At 40.8% G+C, this 14,399-nt stretch overlaps 1 protein-coding gene across 1 annotated transcript in view; it reads right to left on the reverse strand.

Annotated features, from left to right (window-relative positions):
* SH3RF3 (SH3 domain containing ring finger 3) overlaps positions 1-10,545 on the reverse strand; it is a 299,077-nt gene extending 288,532 nt beyond the window's left edge. The window contains exon 1 of the mRNA XM_080377400.1: positions 203-10,545. The gene's annotated coding sequence lies outside the window, so the exon portion shown is untranslated. The remainder of the gene's footprint in view (positions 1-202) is intronic.
* Between the last annotated feature and the right edge of the window lie 3,854 nt (positions 10,546-14,399).

Here is a 14,399-nt window from a genome sequence, read left to right on the forward strand (position 1 = left end):
TCAGAAATTACTCATCTCTAGAAAAAACTATAGCACTTGTATTCTGTAAGTGCTTAGTAATAACAGTTCCAGCATGTGAACACTGCATTTTCAATAGGCTTATATTAGAAAGGTGCAAACAACAACATTCACTTTATAAAGAAGTGCTGGGGTTTTATTTAATGTAGTATGCAAGATAAAAGAAAATAGCATAAATGGTTACCTGTCTTCCATCAGCTTGGAAATATATGATTCAAGAAACGGCCCAGGGTTTCCACTTCATGCCACAATTCACCCTCCCGAAGAACCTTGTGCCCTGGTCCTCTTCATGCTGATCTTTATACATCATATTCCCTACGTTAGGCACTTCTGTGGACTAACTCATAGTAGTGTGAGCCAAAAAAAATCAGTCTGAAACATTGAGAGAAAATTGGTTTAAAGGGAGGCCCATAAGTATCTAGCACCATAGATATAACTTATGAATTATTTAACATTGAAGGTAGCTAAGGAAAACAATACCACGCAGAAACACCAGGTGGAACTAGGAGGAGAGGAAAGAAGGAAAGAAAATAATCCACTATAGTTTGCCAAGTTTTCTGAAGAAATAATTTTTCTAAATGCAGCCTTGGTAGAAAATTACTTATTTACTTATATTTCACTAATTATCAGCTTCTCTGGATGCCTACAAAATTTCATAGGTTGATTGGCTCTTTAAAGCAAAGAAGCAAAAAATCTACTCTGAAATAATGAATATGATAACTCAGCCTAATATGATATAACCCAGCTTGACACCTCCCTTTGCATGCAAAATCCGGTGGCAAGACATAAACTGTCCTCACACTGTGATCTAATTACCTGATTATTTTTTTTTTTAGAAAAGCTTAATACTTAGTTGCTCTTGCTGAAGTCAACTGAAAGTTGTGGTTGCTGTCTGCTTTTGTAAATGAGGTTATAAAAGTCAACAAGTTCCATCAAAATAGCAGAGGAAATTAATCACGTGGTGAAAGGGCTCAGTTTCTCTCGTGGAAATAGTTAACTCAGCTGACTTGAATCACCTGAATAACATGAAAGAAGGGGGTTTTCCCTAGTTCAGACCAGTGCAATGCAAGTCCCTGTGGATCAATAGCTACCGCCTAATTTCCACTTAAACCCTGAATAGGAAATCACCCTCAGCTGTACTGAAGTGCTACCTATACATTTTTGTAGAGAGCAAGAAGCCAAAGACAATCCTGAAGTGAAGTTTTGGAGCAGCCCCTGCTTCTTGCCTCATGGAGAGCTCTCAGAGGAGATGCTTTGTGGTGTCAACTCTAAATCATCTCTGTCCTCAGTAAATAAGAGGAATGCACATCCGTCTCTATATAAAGAAATTATATTAGGAAGTACTTCAGATTTTGTATTTTTAGCTTTTGCTTCTACAGGAAACACAATTGCAGAGTCCTGAGATTTGTAGGATTCAGCAAAACGGATGATAAAATCTTCCACTACTGTTCATGTGCCCTGTGACTATTTTTATAACTTTATGTTGGTTTTGATACCCATTTAGATATCACTGTTTAGCTTCAAGTGACTCCCCTAGTTGAAATATTAAGTCTTTTTTACCATTAAACAATCCAGGATACATTTAGAGTTTGGGGTTTTTTTTGTTTACTTGTTTATATGTCAGTGCATTATGCTCACAAAGGCACTAATAGCAAAACCTTTACAATTCTATTTCTGTTTAATCAGAAATATTTACTGGAGAAATGATGACAAAATGCATTGCTTGTAATACAGTAATTAATCAAGTATTCAGTGCCCAGCACTGAAGGTGATTTTCTTAAGTGTGATGTTTACACGGAGGCATCCATGTTTTCTGCATAGAGAAGAGTGATAGTTAGTACTGGATTTTCTGTATTAATATCCCTTCACAGATCAGCATTCACTATTCATATGCTTCTCTGGGATTTACCTTCCTCAAGATCATTACAATCAGAGCACTTATTTGCTAGATCATTTACAGAAAGAAAACACAAAAAAGTCCTGAATATAATCAAAGCACATTTTCTTCCATTTCCAGAATTGACAACTATGCAAATCGAAAAAGCACCAGCTTTCTATTAAAAAAAAAAGTATTTCTTCCTGCTGTGTTAATTTTCCCTTTTTTATTTCCCATCTGAGAAGCCAAATTATAATAGCTTATAACTGGAAGGCCAGTTCATACTTTCTTACCCCTTCTGTAATAATTCATCCTTGTGCAAAAGCGTTAATGTTGCCCAGCAGAGCACCATTTATACCTCATTTGCAGAGCATAAACTGTATAGTCCAGGGTATTGCACATTAGGTTCTCCACCCCATAATTTAAAACTGAACATAATCAGTAAAATTACAGACTCTACAATATTGCCTTTCCAGATCACATACGCATGTTGTCGGTGCTACTGTGTGTTGTAAAAATCAGCACACAGAGGAAATGCTGGTGCAAGAAGACAATAAATTTGAGTGGAGATCTTCTTTCCCCCAGAAGAATCATATCATAAACTGTTTTCTCAAAAAATTTGGCTGGAAACTCACCTGTGCTGGGCTAAGGCAGAACGTAATAGAGGTGTTTATAACTGAACACTAGTATACAATAGGTATGCAAGTAATAGCATTTAATAAATATTATTAGGAAATTATACACTTTGGTCCAAAGGAGCAAACAGTTTCAGAGGCAACACTATCATGTGTTTTTTTAGGAAGTCATGCAACAAAAAAGTGGAAAGGCAATGTGATATGACCTCTCTGGCAGTGGGCCTGATACTGATTCAATCACTTCGTGCTGCCTGTTTATGCAAAGGGATCACCCAAGCCCTGTAATATTAACATTATGGGCCAAACTACTATAAATATTCCTGACAAAATGAGCTGTGTAAATAGATAAAGCTTTACTGCTTCCTGCTTTTACTTCGACTTCAATAAACTAACAAATGTTAATAATATGCTAAAATGCCGAGCCTGGAATATAAAGGTTTTATAAAAGGAATTATAAAGGTCCCCTCATCTCTCTAACAGACAGGAGAAGGAGAGTTTCCCATCAAAGACTGCGACTCTTCAAGTTGTGCTGCCCAGGTATATGTACATTAAGATGCTGATGATCTCCAGGCATATGAGGGAAGATGCAAAGGGGCAGCCACATCCTTCACCACTGCAGAGTCTGGGGGTTGTAGGCAGTGGTTAGAACACATCTCAGGAGCTACTGGGACAAACTTTTAGAAGCATGGATGAAAAGGAGACATTTCAGGCATGCAGCTGTTCCAGCCTTTTTTTATGCTCACACAGAAATCAGTATACATCTCTGAAGTGTTGACTGGGTACACCTGTGAGGCATTTTTCCCAAAGCAGGGACCTGAACATGAAGCCTCAGCTACGGAGAAGTGTTAAATAACAGCATGGGCTGACACTACCATCAATACCTCAGAAGTGCCTGAAATACAAAGCTGTGCTGTCAGTTCCTTTCCCTTTTGGTGGACTCTGGCAAAGTAGCTTCCGCCTGTCTTGGGAAAAGAGGTCTAAAGAGTTGAACTTCTTCCTGGCAAAGGAAGAAGGAGATCTAGTGCCTCCAGGGAGAGCTTTCTAGGACAAGTGGTGGTCAGTTTGTGTCTTTCTATTACCTGTTTTCATTTCAGATGGCTGGCAGCTTTAGATCTGAAGGAAATAATTTTCTCTCCTTCCACAGGAGTATGGATTTGCAGAGTGTTTTTTTTTTTGAACTATTCTGTGTGGCAAAAATGTAACAGAGAAAAGGTATTAAGAAGAATCAGATGCCAGGAAAAATCAAAGAGAACTAAGGCCAGAAGCAGTCCAATGTGTTTTGGCTAAACCAACAGCTTAAGCAACATTGTCTAACTCTCCTTTGGAGGCACATCCCTGCCAAAGATGCTATGGACACCTATGCAACCAGTTCCCTCAATAGTGAAGAGATACTTTGCAACATGTGCTCAGCAACTTGAATGATTGCCCTGCTGTGGAAGAGGTTGTCCATGGTTCAGCATGCTTGTGTATCCCTGCAGGCACCTGGTACCCTTCCTGGTACTGGCAGAAGCAGCTGCTTGGCTCTGGGACACACTTCCCACACACATCACACAGACAGACAGACAGACAGACAGGCAGACAGACAGACACTTACGCCTGCTATCAGCTATTTCTCCATTGCCCTCCTATACACACCCTTAACCCTTCAGACTACCTGCACACTCTCATCTACCACTGCTCTCCAGACTAAGGCCCCAAGCATGTGCTCCAAAAATAACTCCAAAAATAGCTGTCCCGTGGTAACATCTGCTCCATAAGCACCAACCTACAGGCTGATCTATAGAAAACATCTGCAAGGCAGTTTGGTGCATGTCAGCCCCTCCACCTCGGGAGTGCTAGAGCTGTGTGAAGAGGTTGGTGTACCAGTGGCTGAGAGAAAAGCACATTTTCAGTGCTTATTTCTATTTTTTTGTAATATCTAATGAAGTGGCACATCAAGATAATAATGCAATAGACCAGGGGAAAAAAGCATTATATATTCACCCCAGTATTTTTTTAAATCAGAACAAGCCTCATTCTGCCTCAGAAAACAGGTAGGAGGCTTTTGCAGGCTCTGTCGCTTGCTGAAAGAGAAATAGTTGGGTTTTAGAGTAAACCACCCCATACAAAAAGAGAAGTGAGGTTTTTTTAAATAACCTTGCATAAAAAGGAAATGCCATCACAGGGAGAGACTGAAGCACTGTATTATTCGACCCTCAAAGCAAAATTTGCCAAGATTTTTTAATGGCAGAAAAAAAGAGAGGAGCATCTGACAGGGAGGAGGAGAGCACTGCACAACCCAGGTGGGATCTCTTTCCACAGCCCAAACAAACTAGACAGAGGCATGACTAGAGATATCACTTGGTCAAAAGCAATTTTTCATCAGTAAACCTCAGTGCAAGTAGTGGAGCAAATGTGGATGGACGAGCTCAGATGCACCGTATCCCAGGAAAACACATAATGCAACCACCAGTGCAAAAACCAGCAGGCGCCAGAGGTGTGATGTCTAAGGTGTCTTACGTACAACCGTGTTCCATGGTCTGCTTGCTCTCAGGAAGGGGAAATGAGTGCATTTGTCAGCACACCACAGGGCTATATACAGGCAGCGTTAGCAGTCCCCCATATGGTGAGGACTAAGTTCCCCAGGAGCCCAAAAGTTTCCCTTAAGAACAGATCAGACAAGTAACTACCAGGAATGATGTAAGTACAGATCATCCTGTCTCAGGCAGAGCGTTGGACTAGATCACCTCCCAGGGCCTAGTCTGGTCTTATTTTCTATGTTTTCTGTGTTAATATCCAGCTAAATAATGAAGTGGTAGAATTTGGAGAGTTTATAATATCCACAGCTGTGTTGAGAATACAAGAGAAATAGGTGGAGGTTTTACAAAGGAGTATTTCCTAAGGAAATATTAAGGAAACAAGGGGTGGTTTTGCACTGTTAGAAAAAAAGGCAAATAGAAAGAAGAGCACAATGTTCTGCCATTGCGCTGCATTTAAGAGATCTGTTTACCACACAAGTAAATGGAGGGGATGGTCTGCTCTAGATGGGAATTGCTGGCTTGTAGTCAGACTGGAGAGTAACCCACTGCAGAACAGGCAATATGCAACTATTGGATGAAAACCAAGAGTTTTGCAAAGACAGCACCACAGGCCCACATCTTAGGGCTAGACCCACACAAGTGTTCTGCAAAAGCTGTGGGAGGAACTGGAAGATGTAAAAATATCTCTGGATTGCCAATCACCAGAAAGTGGCTGGAAGTGGCCCTTTCTCAGTTTCCCAAGCTGCGAGACTTGTTCGCAAAGAGAGATGGAGCAAACTAGATATGTCCCAAGTGGCGTCAGAGCCAGAGTCAGCAAGTTCTGAGCAGGGTTGGACATGGGGACAAGCTGGGTGGGATGGGTGGCTCCTGAGTCAGCTGGGCACCTCCAGGGATGCTCAGAGCATGGCTGGGTACTGCTGGGGGGCCTTGGGCACATCCCATAGCTGTTTGGCACCTTCATAGCTGGAAGTGGTTTGAGAAGCACCTGTAATGCATTGTAATTTCTATCCTTCGAAGAGATAGAAAAAATACAGTTTTGTGAATTAGTGCATTTTTTCTGAAGTCAAGTAACTACAGAATATCTTAGAAAGTTTCTAGTTGCATTATGTTGTCGTTTACGATTCATCAATGTGTTTTGTCCTGTTGTGTAAAAATACACCTGTGCTTTGATGGGGAAATAAGGCTTTTGTAGAAGAGAGAAATGAAGTAATTACAGTTGATGGAGACAGGACTCTCCACATCCAAAAACTGCGTGGGAAAAAAACCATTTCATAACACCAGAAAATACTACTTGCTTTGGGCATCATTTTGAGTCAGGGGAGTTAAATTTCAGAAGTATCTTTTCTGGGGAAAAGAAGTCTCTTTCTGATAGATCATATGGTGCTGGTGAAAACAGTGAAGCTGAAGATAGGCATTTTCCCTTGGGTAACAACCCAGCAGCACTGAGTCATAATGACATTTTTTACAAACTCTCAGAAAAAATCCATGGGAATTGCTCTGGAGATTGAAAAGCTCCAGGCTTGTCTATGCCTAGAGCACCTGGGAGATGGACACAGCCTATGCCTGAGGACCAGCTTCCTTACGATGCCAGCAAAACAGCATTTATGTCATCAGTGTCTGCTTCCTAAGGTAACTGAAGACCACCATATGAACAAGCTTGTGAAAAAGGGTATGGAATGACTTGGGAGCCCAGCACCCTGCATCAACATTAGTTCTTGATCTACACCCCTGACTCCGAGGTGTTTCCATCCGCTCCTCTCTGACATTTGTACAGGTGGAGGTGGAGGAGCACAGGGATGGAGGGGATCTGCTGGATCACTGAATCCAGTCCCCATTGACTGCAACACAGGCTTCGATCAAAGCACCATTTCCCATGCCCTGCACCCACAAAGGTCCTGTCACAAGCTTGAAGCCTGTAGGAAAAGATCAATCATGATACCTTTTAAGGCAGCAGAGTGAAAATTAGGTGAAACTGAAACCATTTCCAGTTCCCACAATAACAGGATATCTGATGGATGCTTCCAGGTAGATCATGGCCTGTATTGTGAATGAAGGACACACTCTGCCCCTTGCTGCCACTGTCCAGCAGGATAACACCTTTCTGATGTCAGATTGCAAACTGCCTTAACTCTCAATGTGTGAACTGGACACACTATGTCTGTCTTAGCAAGTAACAAACTCAATAAATGTGAATTTGTAAAGCAAAACCATAGGCAATGACCCAGGACCTGTCATTGACACAACACAGTTTGGGGAGGATAACTGCTGGTCTGATCCCCAGGACCACATCGGCACATGTCAGGTGTGCAGCTGAGACACGTCTGGTTTAACCTCCTTTGGGGAACCCCATTACACCCTGTGGCGCTGCCATGACACAGCCCACACTGCAGTGAGTGGGGACAACTAGGACCACCACTTCAAAACTACATTCCTGGTCTGGGTTGAAACACTGATGTAGATGCACCTGCTAACGACCCACCTGAGAGCATTATGCCATCAAGAGCACCTGTCTGTGCCCTGTCTCCCAGCCCCTCAGAGAAACGTGCATGTAGAAAGCAGCTGGTGACAGATTATGCATTTTAGATGATAGAAAGGAGTTCCTCTTTGTGCCTTACAGGTGATCAGCAGACATCCAGAAGGGAATAATATTAGGTGAAAGGATGGTGCAAAGAAGCAGCAGAATAGCATCAGCTCCTCTTGAAGGTATTGGCATATCACAGACCTCTTCTGTCTTCAGTAATTCTCCTTTCTTTTTGCAGCTCTTGCTGCGAGAAGTGGCTAGGAGGGATGTGGAGCTCTTTGATGAAGAGCAAACCTGAGAGCTCAGAGTAGTTCAAAAAAGCTCTCACTGCTTGTAAGAGCCAAGGCTTGACAAGCCCCTCTCCTTTCAGACTCAAGAGAACTCCTTCAGACGCTGAACTTCAGGGAAACGAGCCTGTGCAGTTCTCCTTTGTTTTATTTTTAGAGAAGTAGGCCATGCGTCTTTCAGAAATGTGCTTGGTGTCTGTCACTAAGACCACAGCCTCACAAACACGCTTTAGACTGAGGTAACACACACACAGCCATCGTGGACTGGAGCCTGGAAATTGTTATGCCCTCTTCACTCCTGGCTTTTAGAGAGAAAAAAAGAAATTCCTGTTACAGTTGATATGGCTCAAACAATAGAAAATAATTAACTGTTTCATCTTCTCTTAAATAGGAGTCAGTGCTCAGATTATTCCTTATATATAAATATATATCCTGCAGTGGGATTACAGCATCTAGAAGTGCAGACACGGAGTAGGCTGTTGATAAAAAGAGCCACTGGGTTTCAGTGAGATCCTGTTTTTGTCAGGAGGCTTCAGACTGACAAATGTTCAAGAAACTGACATCTAAGAAAGAAAAAGGACATCATTTTTTCCCCAAAACTCAAAAGGAACATACATGTATGGGTTTTAGTGCTGTTCTTACATCCAGTACGAGAAACCTTGCTTTAGCCACTCATTAAATCAGCACCCATTGATCACCACAACTGACCGAAATGAACCTAATGATAAATGGTTTGTTATACAAAAAAAGAGTGAGGGAGAATTAGTGACATTAAGAATATTTCACAATTTAAGTTATAATAAGTCTTCTTTCCCGTAAAGTTATTTCTTTCAATAATCTATTCTGACTTTAGCATCTCCTGAATTAGAATTAGTGACATTAATACATTTTCTTACTATTCAAATGATGGTCTACCTTTTTTCCATAGCTGGGTATTTAACTTAGTAAAGGAGATAAAATTAACATCCATACAAGGAGATCATTTAATTTAACAAGAAAACTTTCCATGGTTGGATGAGGTAATAAAAAAGCTTAATTATTGAAAGTTACTGATAAAGTTTAAAAAAAATCTTCATGAAAGGTGTAACTTTTATGAGAATCTGGAAATTTCTGTACTTTTCTGTTCAAAAGCAGGCTCTCTCCTTTTCATGTGTACTTGTTATTCTGGAAATCCTAGAGTTCATCAAGAAGGTAAGAATCACAGCATCATCTGAAGAACACAGAACTTGTACATCTAGCGTCTATTTTATCATTCACAGGCTTGTGCAGACCAAATTAATACACACATTGAGCTCTTTTTAAAAAAAACTAATGGCTTCAGAAGACTTGGAACTACTAGATTTATGGGAGACAATGAAGATTTATTGAAGAGAACTAATTACACCTTGTTATCCATAATTAATGCCTTTCCAATTAATATTGTAAGACCAGAAATTACAGGGTGAAAAAATCTAGTCACAGAAGGAACAGGCTTCTGAGTGGCAGCCCTAGTGGCAGAGCAGCTCTCTGGAGAGAGGGCCAGATCCAGAAAATCTTTACTGAGGCTACCCTTAGCATATTATATTGCTGTCTATCTCTCCATATCTGATATATAATGCTAGCTTTACAGAAAATGTAATGAGACTTGTAATGGACTTCATCTGCCTTTTAATAACACCGTGCTTGCTGAAAATCATTATGAAAAGCAAAATCATTATTATGAGTGGTTTTACATAGGCAGGAGCTGAAAGACAGTAATCTAGGTAATACAGCTATTTATTAAAGCAAAAAAAAAAAAAAAATTAACCTGGAGAAAAAGTACTTTCAGGGCCTAATCCTAGAGATTTTTTTCATCCTGCACGGAATCTACTAAATCTACAAGCTATCAATGTTTTACAGAAATAGGTCATTTTGTAGTATTTTAGTCAAGCATCACAAAAACAACTTAAAGAACATGGCTTGCATGTTTCCACAGTTACCTTTGGTAGTGAAATTAAAGAAAAAAATAGGCAAGGAACCCATTTGCTTCTTAAAAGAGATACTGAGAAGGGATCACAAGCTTGTGGTATGAGCCCAAGTCCTGCACTCCAGCATGGCCCAGAAACATGATGCACCCCTGGCAGTCCACGAGTGCCACTGATTAACTTTGCAATAGCAGATATTCTCTTTTTAGGGCCATAGAAAAAGTTTAGATGGGCCACCAAGCTGGTATGCACCTTATTATTGAAGGTTGTAACACAATACTGCTGCCTTCTGTTAACATAACTCTTGCCTTTATTTCATTTGATTGAGTGATGGCCTGAATTATGAGTTTGAGAGCTAGACCAAGATTCAGCTTTCCCATTACCCAGGGCACTGGATATGGCAGAGAGATTTCAGCCCATATCTGCACTAATGGGAACAGTTTTGACAAAAATGTAAGTCTGGAAACTGGAAAAACACAACCTTACTGGACTGTGGTATTATGGTGTGTTCTGGTAAAAGAAGGCTGCTGAAAGGCCACTGGATATGTCCTAAAGAACGGGGGAAGAAGCTGCATCTGAACCCCAGCTACAATTCATCTCCCCATATGACCTTTTGTGCAAGGAAGGGCTTGGCCACAGCAGGGGACACACAGCTCATGTCGTGCTGGGGAAGGCAGCTGGTGTGACCCTCATGCACAGGACAACTCCTCCAGTGACAAGGTGCAGAGGGATGGCACAGCAACCACAGCGTGTATCCACACCGTTCCCCCCCGGAGCAGTTCTTAACTCCAAACCCAACGTAGGTCAGGGGTTTGGGCAGCTGATTCAACCAAAAAGCCTGCCCTTACTCCTGCCCCACATCTCTGCCCATTCTGCAAGCACTGTGAGTGATGTGTAAGGGCAAAGAGCTATTAGATGTCAGCAGGTGCAGGTGCCACAGAATTTGTCACTGGTTAACGTAGCACAATGCATGACACATACCCAACACTGCAGCCTTATGTCTTTGTATTAATACAAGCCTTACGCCACATGAACGCGTTATTTTCTAGTTTTAAATTTCTAAAGCCACTACATTTTCAGGTCTGCATCTTAACAAAATACATACTTGAAGTGCACAAAATGCGTTTTCATACCTCCAGAATCCTTAGCTTCTGTAAAGTATCACCAGACCAATTCAAACAAAACCAATCAAAACCAAAAGCCAGACTGCTGAAACCCAGTGTCTAACACATTCACTTCTCTTGATTTGTCTTGGTTAAAAGGCCAAGCAAATCAAAATAGATTATAGAGCTATAATTGCTGCTTTACTTGAGATATGACAGTGAAATGAGCTGGTTTACAAATAGTTATTTAATTTGATTTCTAGTTTGAAGATTGATTATGCAATCTTCATCAATGATTTATGTATTTGCAGTTATTTATCAGTCATTTTAGTACCAGAGGCAAAGCCAGTCCTCCTGTGGGCAAACTTCAGTGTAAGATTCAAGTGAAGTATTTATGGAATGAGGTATTACCTTCATTTCTGGAACAAGTGAAAATGTGCCCTCCACAGTGTGGAAAACAAGCAGGTACTCCAAGTGCCTGATTTCAAGTGCACTGAACATTTCCTTAAGCCATACAGACAGGCATAGCATATATGGTTATAGTTACATCTGTAATAGCTACATCTATAGCATACTTACAGATATCACAAACTGTTCAGGATAAGAATGAAGTGAAAACATGATTTCTATAAAAATTGTTTATAATTATAATGACACACCCTCTGCATTTTTGACCTGTATTTGCTGCATTTGCTATAAACTTGCCATGCCCTTTCTACTTTGCTTTTCTTTGCTAGCTGCTGCTTCCCGCTCTAGCCTAGACATAACTGCGTTGCTCTGCTACAAAAAGAGCTTGTGTTCTCAGAAGGTTTATAGGACCTTTTCCTTCAACCACAAAGGTGACAAATGCATCTGTGTTCTGCTTTTAATCGAAAAAAAGGGAAGAGGAGGGAATAGGAACCTACAGAAGATCAGAAGTGCCCAAACAAATGCAACTATAGGATTTCTTTTTATTGAGAAAACTTGTTTTTTCCCCCACATTGTCCTTGTGGTTCTGTATAAAGTAGAAAATTTACATAAAGTCACAGATTTTAGTATTATTATTTGTCTTGACAGTTCCAGAAGAAAGGAAAAACTGAGAGGCAGCAAGGGGAGGACTCTCTGGTTTCACCTAAGCATGGTTGCAGATGATTTTAAACAGAACCAGTTTTAAAGGTTTTATTACACAGTTCTGTCACTGTTCATGAGAAAGAGAGATAAGGGATCAGACTCACTTGAATCCAGACGGCTCCTGAGCACATACAGGAATTCATGGGGCTATGGGACATAGGTATGTCTCGGACAGGTACAAAATACTCTGTGGAATGACAGTGCCAGGACACAACAGTGTAAGGCAAAGCCCAATACCCTATCACATTTAGCAACCATGCTCCTTGTGCTTTACTCTATATAGATCTGTTGTATTCGATACCAGAAGTAAATTGATTTTAGTGGAGGAACTTGAAAGTAAATAACGTGCGCTCTGCTGGGAAGTGCCACATCCCTAGCAGTGGCAGTGTCCCTTGAGGAGGATTTCACACAGGGGGAAGGAGGGAGGCATTGTGCCTTCAAAAGATTTCACTGCATAGGAGACTGGTAATGAGTAACACACATTTTCTCCATACCCTACTGAGACAATTTCTTCCTCTCAGGAAAATTTATATTTTATAAACACATTTAGACTTTTTCTCTGAAATACAGTTGTAAGGACAAATCCAGCATAGATGGAGACAGAAGGAAAGATGGGATCTCCTGGCACTGTTCAGGGAAAGCTATCTAACTTGATGTCCCAGCAGGGAAAATGCTGTGCACTTAGGGCGGACTATCTTGCTCACTTGAAAGCCATTCTAAGCCTGGAGAGAGTAAGTGGTTTGGCTGCATCTTTCACAGTACAGTAACTCCAGTCAATTGGATTCTTGAAGCAGGCTTTCTGAAAGGTGTACCATTACTTCCTCCTGATATTTTTTGTGTCTTTACTCATTAACGAAATATATGAAGAAGTACTCTGGGATGGAGAGGGAGGGAGCTGCAACAACAACCATTTGCAGAATCCCACCAGGTTCAAACATCACTACTACCTTTTTCAAAGTCAGTAGAGACATACCTTTGGACAGAGGCCAAAACTAAAGGTATATTACAGGCCCAAAACCTTTGATATGTTCCAAGCGCAGTAGGTGTGTCTAAAGCTAATACATAGAAATGCATCTGGGCTAAGCCATGCCAGGAGAGAGTTGTCCTCACTGTGGAAATCAGGTCTATCTTCTCATGAGCCTACTCTACTCAGATGGCCATTGCATGGGGAGGATGGCCATCAGTGTCTCTGCGCTGGAATGAGGCACATAAGGTATATGGAGCCCAACTGAGGACACGCAGATGGATGCTGTAGAGCAGTGTTAGGGCTTTGATGCTGAAATGAAAATAAAGGGTGTGGTGGTGCCAGTCTCTTGCCTGCCATAGGTAAAATAGTAGAAAGCTTCCTGAGCCTATCCTGCACAAAATGTAGTGACTGTTTGGTCTCTGATGGAAAAATGTTAGCATAAGCAAAGGGCTTTAGGCCAAGGAAGACTGATAATGCTTCTCCCTAATCTCCCTACCTTCTTAATTAAAAGGGAAAATGAAAAAAGGATTTAGATTATATTGAAAGAAAAGACACCAGGGAGCAGATTCAATTTTTGAGTCACCACAGAAATTCTTTAAAATTAAATTACAGTGATGTAGATCTGACATAGGATGTATTATTATAGTGCCCCAGAGAAGGTCAGTAAAGTGTATTGTAAGGTCTCCGCAAGATTCTATCAGGACTATAATATAGATAAGTCTCATTATTTCACATGTTTTGCAGCTGCTGTAACTTAATTTCCAGGGGTGCCATCATATAATTATCAAAGATGATTAAATTTTATGCCCCCAAATCTTGCAGGTTATGTCTACAGGGAAAGAGTTCAAACATATTATATAATAGCAAAGATAAAATTAGACTCCAGAGAATGAATAAATAAATCACACTAAGCAAAAAAAGGCAACATATCTACCAACAGACCGGCACATTTACAGCTGCAGTTACTGCCATATGATGAAAAGACCAATTTAAAGCACTGCAAATTTGCAGGTATTTCCCAGAACCTTGACTTTTAACCACTTACCAGTAAAATATCTCTGGTCTTTCAGATACAAAATCTGTCCACACTGACTGATGTTTTCATCTTCTCTACAAATACAGATGGACCACTGTGTCTTAATATTCCATGTGTGGGCCAGATTTTGCCTCCAGCACTCACTGTGAAATTGCAAGAGTACAAAATTTATGTATATTTAAATTCACATTAATTTCACAAGGAAAAAAATGGGAAAGATTGGTGGTGGGCTTATTTAGTCTAACCAAAGGTGCTTACTGCCGTCTGACATGCCCTCAATATCTGGGACATCTGAATTGGGCTGGCAGTTCAGACAAAAGACTTGTGAAAGAGGTCTGCTCCCTTGTAAAATAGCAGCTGAAGGCAGGGGAGCATGGTGGGATC

This window comes from Falco punctatus, assembly GCF_963210335.1.
Source record: "Falco punctatus genome assembly, chromosome: 2".
NCBI lineage: Eukaryota > Metazoa > Chordata > Aves > Falconiformes > Falconidae > Falco > Falco punctatus.